Source organism: Bufo gargarizans, chromosome 5, assembly GCF_014858855.1.
Source record: "Bufo gargarizans isolate SCDJY-AF-19 chromosome 5, ASM1485885v1, whole genome shotgun sequence".
Lineage (NCBI taxonomy): Eukaryota > Metazoa > Chordata > Amphibia > Anura > Bufonidae > Bufo > Bufo gargarizans.
The window spans coordinates 409,878,715-409,893,384 of record NC_058084.1 but is presented as its reverse complement, the minus strand read 5'-3'; the positions used below and the strand labels follow the sequence as shown (position 1 = coordinate 409,893,384).

The 14,670-nt window shown below is 45.8% G+C and overlaps 1 protein-coding gene across 1 annotated transcript in view; it reads right to left on the bottom strand.

Annotated features, from left to right (window-relative positions):
• The window catches only part of DPP6 (dipeptidyl peptidase like 6), a 1,705,234-nt gene that overhangs the window by 906,204 nt on the left and 784,360 nt on the right, over positions 1-14,670 (bottom strand). The gene's annotated exons all lie outside the window — the stretch shown is intronic.

The window sequence follows — 14,670 nt, the reverse complement described above, 5'->3', positions numbered from 1 at the left end:
ATATTTACTCTAAGCCTAAATTAGATCCAGAGGTGGATTTTCTCAGTATATTTTCTGTTCTTATCTATGCAATTGTGTTGTGTCTAGAGCGGAGCACTGAACGTAACATATGATGTGACAGGTGCTCGGTGGCACTGTTCCCAAAAAAAACCTCTCTCCATATGTATGATAAATAGGCTGCTCAGCATTCAGAGTCTTAAATTAATCTTCACAACTGCTTCTTATTGTGAATGTAGAACCATGGGCTTTGTATGCCATAATGCCATAATAGACATAGCATCTGCTGGCATTCACAGTCCCATAGTGGTGTGTATGGTTCATCCAAGACTACCACCAATACAAGAGAGATCCACATCCTACAGTCTCATGCATTCAGATGATCCATCATCCATAGGCACCCTTGTTAAAAAAAATGTGTCACAAGGTATGCATACTTTAAAATGATATGGCAATGCACCGAAGTTATGGAGAGGCCGTCGCCTCTTCTTAACTTCGGCGGACCTATCGCCAAATTAGGGCATTTTTAAGACCGGTGACGAAAATGCTGGTCTTAATAAATGTGACCCTATATCTGTACTGTGTGCTGCTACTCCATACAATATAATAAATGGTATCCCGTGTGCATGTGACCAAATGGAGGCCCAAAGAAATCTCTTTTGGTCTCCATTGGTATAAAGGAAGCCTATTAGTACATTTCCCATGTGCACCTGGAACTTTCCCATTGCATATGGCAAATGTGCAGAGGAACACTGTGTGAAAAGGGTCTAATTAACATGTGTATTCATTTTTTGGTGAATCTTTCAAAAATATTTCGAAAATGGCTAACTTACAATTTTTCCAATTATTTCCACAATTGCTCTTAGGATAGTTTAACACTAGCACTAACATCTTCTTGCAGAAGTACAGCCTGCCAGAGTTCATCGTATCTGGCGGAAGGGCCGGAGCCTCTATAATGGCACCCGGCGGGGATCCGGCATTTGTGCCAGGATTCGGATGGACAAGTACTTCTGCAGGCAGAAGCTTTTGTATGTCAACATCCCAGAACTAATGCCAGAAACAGCCCAGGCAAGATGGCCGCCCCTATAATCATATTCAGGAAATATAATAAAAAAAATCTACAATCAGAAAATAAAAACAGATTAGAAAAAAAAAAGAATATGTGTTGTTATCTAGTTTTAACTTAAAGTAGAGCAGCTTTTTCCATGTTCTTTCGAGTCAGCTCTTTCACACTAGCATTTTTGCTGGATCCGGCAGGGTTCAGCAAAAACGCTTCGATTACTGATAATGCAACCGTCTGCATCTGTTATGAATGGATCCAGTTGAATTATCTTTTTTTTTTGTAAATCTCTTTTTATTGTTTCAGAGCTTACAAGTATAAAAAGTTACCATTCCATACTGTAACAAAGGAATAATTGTATAGTAATGTATATCACAATATGTATCACAGTATAGGTCCTTGTTCAGACACATTGTTATTACAGATTTTTTGATAACAGCGGGGGAAGAGAGGAAGGGGATAAGAGAAACATAACATTGATAAAAGGGACGAAATAATACAAGGTAAGTATAAACAGGTAGGCTCTTGTCTTCAGCCAGATAATACTTTGGGGACGTTCAAATCCCGTGAAATGGACAATATCACATACCAATCGATATATTTTCATCACACAATGAGTTGGGCTAAATTATGGATGGACCTATCTATCCCCCACTCTGAAATCTAATTCTGTGCGTGAATCGGAGGCGTCTATGAGGGCCTCACACTGAATTTGTCTAAAACTTCTGCATCTCTGGCCTCCTGAGATTTTTTCCAGGGAAGCCAAGTCTTTAAATATCCAGACCTACTACCTTGGATCCATCCCACCATCTCCTCCATCCTGTGGAGTTGGTGCATTTTGTTAAACCACATTCTCAAATCTGGCGGTGACGAGTCTCTCCATTTTGTTGGGATAAGTAGTTTTGCTGTAGCAATCATATGCGTTATTAGGTCTGCTTTAGATGGCTTAAAGTTGGGGGCTGGGAGCCACAACAAAACCAGCTCTGGAGATAAAGTTATATCGGTTGAGCATATAGAGTTAATAGTCTGTTCGACATCTCTCCAAAACTGTTTAACTCTGGGACAGGACCACCAGATATGGATCATGGATCCTACCCCTGATTGGCATCTCCAACACCGATCTGTGGGAGATACACCTATAGAGTGTAGGTACTCAGGAGTCCTGTACCATCTGGTAATGGTTTTATATGAGTTCTCCTGATAACGGACGCAAGAAGAGAAACCCTGCGCATGTGATAGAATATATGCGAATTCAGCGTCTGAAAAGGTCTTACCCAGATCTCTCTCCCAGTGATGCAGATAGTAAGGTTTGGGTATACTAAGGTCAGTCAGTAGATTATTATATGTAACCGAAAGTGGTTTCTTTAATATTGTGGGGAGGGCCGTGAAGTTTTCGAGCCATGTGGGTTCCAGGAACTTGTGACCAGAATCTTTTTCATATTTCTTGCATATGTGTTTGAAATCCCAGCTATGAATTAGGGTAGGGGGCCCTCTGCCCAGTTTATCATGAGCCTCTTCTAATGACAAGAAGTTATTATTTTCTATAACCTCACCTATCCTTACATCTCCCCATAAATGCCACCAACTTCTATCATCTCCTCCCATTTTTTCCACCAGATAAGGAAGGACATTCAGTGGAGCTATTTTTGAAACCATCTTCTCCCTTAGTGAAGCTATCTTAGAGCTTCGGTAACACATCAACATACTCTTTGTCAGAGTGCACATGTCCCTGCAAAGAGAAAGTGGGGCGCCTGGAAGCCACATCAGGGCATGTCTATGTGTACCTAAGAGGCTCCTCTCTATATCTAGAAAGGGTGCCTGCAACTTTTCATTTGCTATGAGTGCCCATCTAGTCAGGTGGATAGCTTTATTATAAAGAGCCATATCCGGTAACGATATGCCACCTTTGTGCTTTTTCTGGGAAAGGAGTGAATATGCCAATCTAGGCCTGGTAGATTTCCACAAAAAAGAGGAGAAGAGTCTTCTCATTTGCGTGAGATAGGATGCGGGTATTGGTAACGGAAGGGCTTGGAACAAATATAAAAGTTGTGGTAGGACGAATGTAGCCAATAAGTTTTTCCTACCAAACCATGACATGAATGGTACTTTTAATGTAGAGATAAAGGATTTGGTTTTTGCAAGTAGTGGGGTATAATTAATCCTAAATAGCAGGTTTAAATCACTCGAAATATTGACCCCCAGGAATTTAATTGCTGTTGTTGGCCATTTGAACATTGATGAGCGCTGGATAGAGTCGAGAACCTTATTTGGGATATTCACCTGTAGTGCTTCTGATTTAGAAAAATTAATTTTGAAATTGGAGACTACACTATATTGGTCAAATAAAGACATAATCGTGGGTAGTGCCTCTTCAGGGTTCGAGATGATGATTAAAAGATCATCTGCAAAAGCTGCAGTTCTGTGGTGATAGTGACCCAGAGAAACACCCTGTATGCTATCTGACTGCCGAATCTTTAGGAGGAACATCTCTAAACATAGAATAAAAAGGGTAGGTGATAGGGGACAACCTTGTCTAGTACCATTTCTGATGGGGAAGGCATCTGACAGGGCACCATTAACCAATACCTGTGCCATAGGACATGAATATAAAGAGAAAATAGCTGAGATAAATATGGGAGGGAAACCGAACTTCAATAAAGAGGCTCTCATGAAATCCCAGCTTACCCTGTCGAATGCCTTCTCCGCATCAGTTCCCAACAACAACAAAGGTGTTTTCTTAATTCGGGCATTATGAATCAAATGGATCACTCTCCAGATGTTATGTTTCCCCTCTCTCCCTGGTATGAACCCTACCTGTTCGGGGTCTATGAGTCTGTTTAACATGGGGGAAATTCTAGACGCTAGCAATTTGGACCACCATTTCAAGTCACAATTGAGAAGAGATATAGGTCTGTAGCTCCCACAGTCCTCAGGGTCCTTCCCTTCTTTATGCAGTATGGTGATATGCGCCCTCAAGGCCTGGGGAGCCAGAGACATCCCTCCCAGCAATGAATTGCATAGGTCTGTAAAGTGAGGGAGTAGGAGTCTAGAGTTGAGCGAACACCTGGATGTTCGGGTTCGAGAAGTTCGGCCGAACATCCCGGAAATGTTCGGGTTCGGGATCCGAACCCGATCCGAACTTCGTCCCGAACCCGAACCCCATTGAAGTCAATGGGGACCCGAACTTTTCGGCACTAAAAAGGCTGTAAAACAGCCCAGGAAAGAGCTAGAGGGCTGCAAAAGGCAGCAACATGTAGGTAAATCCCCTGCAAACAAATGTGGATAGGGAAATGAATTAAAATAAAAATTAAATAAATAAAAATTAACCAAAATCAATTGGAGAGAGGTTCCATAGCAGAGAATCTGGCTTCCCGTCACCCACCACTGGAACAGTCCATTCTCAGATATTTAGGCCCCGGCACCCAGGCAGAGGAGAGAGGTCCCGTAACAGACAATCTGTCTTCATGTCAGCAGAGAATTAGTCTGCATGTCATAGCAGAGAATGAGGCTTCACGTCAGCCACCACTGCAACAGTCCATTGGCATATATTTAGGCCCAGCACCCAGGCAGAGGAGGGAGGTCCCGTAACAGAGAATCTGTCTTCATGTCAGCAGAGAATTAGTCTGCATGTCATAGCAGAGAATGAGGCTTCACGTCAGCCACCACTGCAACAGTCCATTGGCATATATTTAGGCCCAGCACACACACAGGCAGAGGAGAGAGGTCCCGTAACAGACAATCTGGCTTCATGTCAGCAGAGAATCAGTCTGCATGTCATAGCAGAGAATGAGGCTTCACGTCAGCCACCACTGCAACAGTCCATTGGCATATATTTAGGCCCAGCACACACACAGGCAGAGGAGAGAGGTCCCGTAACAGAGAATCTGTCTTCATGTCAGCAGAGAATTAGTCTGCATGTCATAGCAGAGAATGAGGCTTCACGTCAGCCACCACTGCAACAGTCCATTGGCATATATTTAGGCCCAGCACCCAGGCAGAGGAGGGAGGTCCCGTAACAGAGAATCTGTCTTCATGTCAGCAGAGAATTAGTCTGCATGTCATAGCAGAGAATGAGGCTTCACGTCAGCCACCACTGCAACAGTCCATTGGCATATATTTAGGCCCAGCACCCAGGCAGAGGAGGGAGGTCCCGTAACAGAGAATCTGGCTTCATGTCAGCAGAGAATCAGTCTTCATATCATAGCAGAGAATCAGGCTTCACGTCACCCACCACTGTAAGAGTCAATTTTCATAAATTTAGGCCCAGAACCCAGGCAGAGGAGAAAGGTCCCGTAACAGACAATCTGGCTTCATGTCAGCAGAGAATCAGTCTTCATATCATAGCAGAGAATCAGGCTTCACGTCACCCACCACTGCAACAGTCCATTGGCATATATTTAGGCCTAGCACACAGGCAGAGCAGAGAGGTCCCGTAACAGACAATCTGGCTTCATGACAGCAGAGAATCAGTCTGCATGTCATAGCAGAGAATGAGGCTTCACGTCAGCCACCACTGCAACAGTCCATTGGCATATATTTAGGCCCAGCACCCAGGCAGAGGAGGGAGGTCCCGTAACAGAGAATCTGTCTTCATGTCAGCAGAGAATTAGTCTGCATGTCATAGCAGAGAATGAGGCTTCACGTCAGCCACCACTGCAACAGTCCATTGGCATATATTTAGGCCCAGCACCCAGGCAGAGGAGGGAGGTCCCGTAACAGAGAATCTGTCTTCATGTCAGCAGAGAATTAGTCTGCATGTCATAGCAGAGAATGAGGCTTCACGTCAGCCACCACTGCAACAGTCCATTGGCATATATTTAGGCCCAGCACCCAGGCAGAGGAGGGAGGTCCCGTAACAGAGAATCTGGCTTCATGTCAGCAGAGAATCAGTCTTCATATCATAGCAGAGAATCAGGCTTCACGTCACCCACCACTGTAAGAGTCAATTTTCATAAATTTAGGCCCAGAACCCAGGCAGAGGAGAAAGGTCCCGTAACAGACAATCTGGCTTCATGTCAGCAGAGAATCAGTCTTCATATCATAGCAGAGAATCAGGCTTCACGTCACCCACCACTGTAAGAGTCAATTTTCAAAAATTTAGGCCCAGAACCCAGGCAGAGGAGAAAGGTCCCGTAACAGACAATCTGGCTTCATGTCAGCAGAGAATCAGTCTTCATATCATAGCAGAGAATCAGGCTTCACGTCACCCACCACTGTAAGAGTCAATTTTCATAAATTTAGGCCCAGAACCCAGGCAGAGGAGAAAGGTCCCGTAACAGACAATCTGGCTTCATGTCAGCAGAGAATCAGTCTTCATATCATAGCAGAGAATCAGGCTTCACGTCACCCACCACTGTAAGAGTCAATTTTCAAAAATTTAGGCCCAGAACCCAGGCAGAGGAGAAAGGTCCCGTAACAGACAATCTGGCTTCATGTCAGCAGAGAATCAGTCTTCATATCATAGCAGAGAATCAGGCTTCACGTCACCCACCACTGTAAGAGTCAATTTTCATAAATTTAGGCCCAGAACCCAGGCAGAGGAGAAAGGTCCCGTAACAGACAATCTGGCTTCATGTCAGCAGAGAATCAGTCTTCATATCATAGCAGAGAATCAGGCTTCACGTCACCCACCACTGTAAGAGTCAATTTTCATAAATTTAGGCCCAGAACCCAGGCAGAGGAGAAAGGTCCCGTAACAGACAATCTGGCTTCATGTCAGCAGAGAATCAGTCTTCATATCATAGCAGAGAATCAGGCTTCACGTCACCCACCACTGTAAGAGTCAATTTTCAAAAATTTAGGCCCAGAACCCAGGCAGAGGAGAAAGGTCCCGTAACAGACAATCTGGCTTCATGTCAGCAGAGAATCAGTCTTCATATCATAGCAGAGAATCAGGCTTCACGTCACCCACCACTGTAAGAGTCAATTTTCATAAATTTAGGCCCAGAACCCAGGCAGAGGAGAAAGGTCCCGTAACAGACAATCTGGCTTCATGTCAGCAGAGAATCAGTCTTCATATCATAGCAGAGAATGAGGCTTCACGTCAGCCACCACTGCAACAGTCCATTGGCATATATTTAGGCCCAGCACCCAGGCAGAGGAGGGAGGTCCCGTAACAGAGAATCTGTCTTCATGTCAGCAGAGAATTAGTCTGCATGTCATAGCAGAGAATGAGGCTTCACGTCAGCCACCACTGCAACAGTCCATTGGCATATATTTAGGCCCAGCACCCAGGCAGAGGAGGGAGGTCCCGTAACAGACAATCTGGCTTCATGTCAGCAGAGAATCAGTCTTCATATCATAGCAGAGAATCAGGCTTCACGTCACCCACCACTGCAACAGTCCATTGGCATATATTTAGGCCTAGCACACAGGCAGAGCAGAGAGGTCCCGTAACAGACAATCTGGCTTCATGACAGCAGAGAATCAGTCTTCATATCATAGCAGAGAATCAGGCTTCACGTCACCCACCACTGTAAGAGTCAATTTTCATAAATTTAGGCCCAGAACCCAGGCAGAGGAGAAAGGTCCCGTAACAGACAATCTGGCTTCATGTCAGCAGAGAATTAGTCTGCATGTCATAGCAGAGAATCAGGCTTCATGTCAGCCACCACTGCAACAGTCCATTGGCATATATTTAGGCCTAGCACACAGGCAGAGGAGAGGTTCATTCAACTTTGGGTAGCATCGCAATATAATGGTAAAATGAAAATAAAAATAGGATTGAATGAGGAAGTGCCCTGGAGTCCAATAATATATGGTTATGGGGAGGTAGTTAATGTCTAATCTGGACAAGGGACGGACAGGTCCTGTGGGATCCATGCCTGGTTCATTTTTATGAACGTCAGCTTGTCCACATTGGCTGTAGACAGGCGGCTGCGTTTGTCTGTAATGACGCCCCCTGCCGTGCTGAATACACGTTCAGACAAAACGCTGGCTGCCGGGCAGGCCAGCACCTCCAAGGCATAAAAGGCTAGCTCTGGCCACGTGGACAATTTAGAGACCCAGAAGTTGAATGGGGCCGAACCATCAGTCAGTACGTGGAGGGGTGTGCACACGTACTGTTCCACCATGTTAGTGAAATGTTGCCTCCTGCTAACACGTTGCGTATCAGGTGGTGGTGCAGTTAGCTGTGGCGTGTTGACAAAAGTTTTCCACATCTCTGCCATGCTAACCCTGCCCTCAGAGGAGCTGGCCGTGACACAGCTGCCTTTGCGACCTCTTGCTCCTCCTCTGCCTTGGCCTTGGGCTTCCACTTGTTCCCCTGTGACATTTGGGAATGCTCTCAGTAGCGCGTCTACCAACGTGCGCTTGTACTCGCGCATCTTCCTATCACGCTCCAGTGCAGGAAGTAAGGTGGGCACATTGTCTTTGTAGCGTGGATCCAGCAGGGTGGCAACCCAGTAGTCCGCACAGGTTAAAATGTGGGCAACTCTGCTGTCGTTGCGCAGGCACTGCAGCATGTAGTCGCTCATGTGTGCCAGGCTGCCCAGGGATAAGGACAAGCTGTCCTCTGTGGGAGGCGTATCGTCATCGTCCTGCCTTTCCCCCCAGCCACGCACCAGTGATGGACCCGAGCTGCGTTGGGTGCCACCCCGCTGTGACCATGCTTCATCCTCATCCTCCTCCACCTCCTCCTCATCCTCGTCCTCCTCGTCCTCCAGTAGTGGGCCCTGGCTGGCCACATTTGTACCTGGCCTCTGCTGTTGCAAAAAACCTCCCTCTGAGTCACTTCGAAGAGACTGGCCTGAAAGTGCTAAAAATGACCCCTCTTCCTCATCCTCCTCCTCCTCCTCCTGGGCCACCTCCTGTTCCATCATCGCCCTAAGTGTTTTCTCAAGGAGACATAGAAGTGGTATTGTAACGCTGATAACGGTGTCATCGCCACTGGCCATGTTGGTGGAGTACTCGAAACAGCGCAACAGGGCACACAGGTCTCGCATGGAGGCCCAGTCATTGGTGGTGAAGTGGTGCTGTTCTGTAGTGCGACTGACCCGTGCGTGCTGCAGCTGAAACTCCACTATGGCCTGCTGCTGCTCGCACAGTCTGTCCAGCATGTGCAAGGTGGAGATCCACCTGGTGGGCACGTCGCATATGAGGCGGTGAGCGGGAAGGCCGAAGTTACGCTGTAGCGCAGACAGGCGAGCAGCGGCAGGATGTGAACGCCGGAAGCGCGAACAGACGGCCCGCACTTTATGCAGCAGCTCTGACATGTCGGGGTAGTTGTGAATGAACTTCTGCACCACCAAATTCAGCACATGCGCCAAGCAAGGGATGTGCGTCAAACCGGCTAGTCCCAGAGCTGCAACGAGATTTCGCCCATTATCACACACCACCAGGCCGGGCTTGAGGCTCACCGGCAGCAACCACTCGTCGGTCTGTTGTTCAATACCCCGCCACAACTCCTGTGCGGTGTGGGGCCTGTCCCCCAAACATATGAGTTTCAGAATGGCCTGCTGACGTTTACCCCGGGCTGTGCTGAAGTTGGTGGTGAAGGTGTGTGGCTGACTGGATGAGCAGGTGGAAGAAGAGGAGGAGGAAGCCGAGAAGGAGGAGGTGGCAACAGGAGGCAAAGAATGTTGCCCTGCGATCCTTGGCGGCGGCAGGACGTGCGCCAAACAGCTCTCCGCCTGGGGCCCAGCTGCCACTACATTTACCCAGTGTGCAGTTAGGGAGATATAGCGTCCCTGGCCGTGCTTACTGGTCCACGTATCTGTGGTTAGGTGGACCTTGCTACAGATGGCGTTGCGCAGTGCACACTTGATTTTATGGGATACTTGGTTGTGCAGGGAAGGCACGGCTCTCTTGGAGAAGTAGTGGCGGCTGGGAACAACATACTGTGGGACAGCAAGCGACATGAGCTGTTTGAAGCTGTCTGTGTCCACCAGCCTAAATGACAGCATTTCATAGGCCAGTAGTTTAGAAATGCTGGCATTCAGGGCCAGGGATCGAGGGTGGCTAGGTGGGAATTTACGCTTTCTATCAAATGTTTGTGAGATGGAGAGCTGAACGCTGGCGTGTGACATGGTTGAGACGCTTGGTGACGGAGGTGGTGGTGGTGGTGTTGGTGGTACATCCCCTGTTTGCTGGGCGGCAGGTGCCAACGTTCCTCCGGAGGCGGAGGAAGAGGCCGAGGCGGCAGCAGCAGAATAGGCCGAGGCGGCAGCAGCAGAAGAGGTAGCAGGGGGAGCCTGAGTGACTTCCTTGGTTTTAAGGTGTTTCCTCCACTGCAGTTCATGCTTTGCATGCAGGTGCCTGGTCATGCAGGTTGTGCTCAGGTTCAGAACGTTAATGCCTCGCTTCAGGCTCTGATGGCACAGCGTGCAAACCACTCGGGTCTTGTCGTCAGCACATTGTTTGAAGAAGTGCCATGCCAGGGAACTCCTTGAAGCTGCCTTTGGGGTGCTCGGTCCCAGATGGCGGCGGTCAGTAGCAGGCGGAGTCTCTTGGCGGCGGGTGTTCTGCTTTTGCCCACTGCTCCCTCTTTTGCTACGCTGTTGGCTCGGTCTCACCACTGCCTCTTCCTCCGAACTGTGAAAGTCAGTGGCACGACCTTCATTCCATGTGGGGTCTAGGACCTCATCGTCCCCTGCATCGTCTTCCACCCAGTCTTGATCCCTGACCTCCTGTTCAGTCTGCACACTGCAGAAAGACGCAGCAGTTGGCACCTGTGTTTCGTCATCATCAGAGACATGCTGAGGTGGTATTCCCATGTCCTCATCATCAGGAAACATAAGTGGTTGTGCGTCAGTGCATTCTATGTCTTTCACCGCTGGGGAAGGGCTAGGTGGATGCCCTTGGGAAACCCTGCCAGCGGAGTCTTCAAACAGCATAAGAGACTGCTGCATAACTTGAGGCTGAGACAGTTTCCCTGGTATGCATGGGGGTGATGTGACAGACTGATGGGGTTGGTTTTCAGGCGCCATCTGTGCGCTTTCTGCAGAAGACTGGGTGGGAGATAATGTGAACGTGCTGGATCCACTGTCGGCCACCCAATTGACTAATGCCTGTACCTGCTCAGGCCTTACCATCCTTAGAACGGCATTGGGCCCCACCATATATCGCTGTAAATTCTGGCGGCTACTGGGACCTGAGGTAGTTGGTACACTAGGACGTGTGGATGTGGCAGAACGGCCACGTCCTCTCCCAGCACCAGAGGGTCCACTAACACCACCACGACCATGTCCACGTCCGCGTCCCTTACTAGATGTTTTTCTCATTGTTATGGTTCACCACAACAACAAATATATTATTTGGCACAATGTATTGTATTCAAATTCAGCGGGATATAAATTTGAGGCCTAGTATTTAGGCGCTGGGTGACCGGTATGGATTTAGTGACAGAATTAGACTTGGAAATGCACAGAAGCGTGTGTGTGAAGTTATTCTGAATGACCCAATGTGCACCTTGAATATTATATACCCTTTTTGGGATAGATTTCAAATAGCTCTGATATAGCAGGAACCACTAAATTATGAAATTGCTAAATTGGGAATTGTACTTCAACCCAGAACAAAAAATGTGCTTTGACGGGCACTAAATAACTTTCCCAGCTACAACAGGACAACGGTAACGAGAGATTTAGAGGGATTTAAATTGGAGGCCTAGTATTTAGGCGCTGGGTGACAGGTATGGGTTTAGTGACAGAATTAGACTTGGAAATACACAGTAGCGGGTGTGTGTGAAGTTATTCTGAATGACCCTATGTGCACCTTCAATATTATATACCCTTTTATGGATAGATTTCAAATAGCTCTGATATAGCAGAAACCACTAAATTATGAAATTGCTAAATTGGGAATTGTACTTCAACCCAGAACAAAAAATGTGCTTTGACGGACACTAAATATCTTGCCCAGCAACAACAGTACAGCGGTGGGTAACGAGAGATTTAGAGGGATTTAAATTTGAGGCCTAGTATTTAGGCGCTGGGTGACAGGTATGGGTTTAGTGACAGAATTAGACTTGGAAATACACAGTAGCGGGTGTGTGTGAAGTTATTCTGAATGACCCTATGTGCACCTTCAATATTATATACCCTTTTTGGGATAGATTTCAAATAGCTCTGATATAGCAGGAACCACTAAATTATGAAATTGCTAAATTGGGAATTGTACTTCAACCCAGAACAAAAAATGTGCTTTGACGGGCACTAAATAACTTTCCCAGCTACAACAGGACAACGGTAACGAGAGATTTAGAGGGATTTAAATTTGAGGCCTAGTATTTAGGCGCTGGGTGACAGGTATGGGTTTAGTGACAGAATTAGACTTGGAAATACACAGTAGCGGGTGTGTGTGAAGTTATTCTGAATGACCCTATGTGCACCTTCAATATTATATACCCTTTTAGGGATAGATTTCAAATAGCTCTGATATAGCAGAAACCACTAAATTATGAAATTGCTAAATTGGGAATTGTACTTCAACCCAGAACAAAAAATGTGCTTTGACGGGCACTAAATAACTTTCCCAGCTACAACAGGACAACGGTAACGAGAGATTTAGAGGGATTTAAATTTGAGGCCTAGTATTTAGGCGCTGGGTGACAGGTATGGGTTTAGTGACAGAATTAGACTTGGAAATACACAGTAGCGGGTGTGTGTGAAGTTATTCTGAATGACCCTATGTGCACCTTCAATATTATATACCCTTTTAGGGATAGATTTCAAATAGCTCTGATATAGCAGAAACCACTAAATTATGAAATTGCTAAATTGGGAATTGTACTTCAACCCAGAACAAAAAATGTGCTTTGACGGACACTAAATATCTTGCCCAGCAACAACAGTACAGCGGTGGGTAACGAGAGATTTAGAGGGAATTAAATTTGAGGCCTAGTATTTAGGCGCTGGGTCACCGGTATGGATTTAGTGACAGAATTAGACTTGGAAATACACAGTAGCGGGTGTGTGTGAAGTTATTCTGAATGACCCTATGTGCACCTTCAATATTATATACCCTTTTTGGGATAGATTTCAAATAGCTCTGATATAGCAGGAACCACTAAATTATGAAATTGCTAAATTGGGAATTGTACTTCAACCCAGAACAAAAAATGTGCTTTGACGGGCACTAAATAACTTTCCCAGCTACAACAGGACAACGGTAACGAGAGATTTAGAGGGATTTAAATTTGAGGCCTAGTATTTAGGCGCTGGGTGACAGGTATGGGTTTAGTGACAGAATTAGACTTGGAAATACACAGTAGCGGGTGTGTGTGAAGTTATTCTGAATGACCCTATGTGCACCTTCAATATTATATACCCTTTTATGGATAGATTTCAAATAGCTCTGATATAGCAGAAACCACTAAATTATGAAATTGCTAAATTGGGAATTGTACTTCAACCCAGAACAAAAAATGTGCTTTGACGGACACTAAATATCTTGCCCAGCAACAACAGTACAGCGGTGGGTAACGAGAGATTTAGAGGGAATTAAATTTGAGGCCTAGTATTTAGGCGCTGGGTCACCGGTATGGATTTAGTGACAGAATTAGACTTGGAAATACACAGTAGCGGGTGTGTGTGAAGTTATTCTGAATGACCCTATGTGCACCTTCAATATTATATACCCTTTTTGGGATAGATTTCAAATAGCTCTGATATAGCAGGAACCACTAAATTATGAAATTGCTAAATTGGGAATTGTACTTCAACCCAGAACAAAAAATGTGCTTTGACGGGCACTAAATAACTTTCCCAGCTACAACAGGACAACGGTAACGAGAGATTTAGAGGGATTTAAATTTGAGGCCTAGTATTTAGGCGCTGGGTGACAGGTATGGGTTTAGTGACAGAATTAGACTTGGAAATACACAGTAGCGGGTGTGTGTGAAGTTATTCTGAATGACCCTATGTGCACCTTCAATATTATATACCCTTTTAGGGATAGATTTCAAATAGCTCTGATATAGCAGAAACCACTAAATTATGAAATTGCTAAATTGGGAATTGTACTTCAACCCAGAACAAAAAATGTGCTTTGACGGACACTAAATATCTTGCCCAGCAACAACAGTACAGCGGTGGGTAACGAGAGATTTAGAGGGAATTAAATTTGAGGCCTAGTATTTAGGCGCTGGGTCACAGGTATGGATTTAGTGACAGAATTAGACTTGGAAATACACAGTAGCGGGTGTGTGTGAAGTTATTCTGAATGACCCTATGTGCACCTTCAATATTATATACCCTTTTTGGGATAGATTTCAAATAGCTCTGATATAGCAGGAACCACTAAATTATGAAATTGCTAAATTGGGAATTGTACTTCAACCCAGAACAAAAAATGTGCTTTGACGGGCACTAAATAACTTTCCCAGCTACAACAGGACAACGGTAACGAGAGATTTAGAGGGATTTAAATTTGAGGCCTAGTATTTAGGCGCTGGGTGACAGGTATGGGTTTAGTGACAGAATTAGACTTGGAAATACACAGTAGCGGGTGTGTGTGAAGTTATTCTGAATGACCCTATGTGCACCTTCAATATTATATACCCTTTTTGGGATAGATTTCAAATAGCTCTGATATAGCAGGAACCACTAAATTATGAAATTGCTAAATTGGGAATTGTACTTCAACCCAGAACAAAAAATGTGCTTTGACGGGCA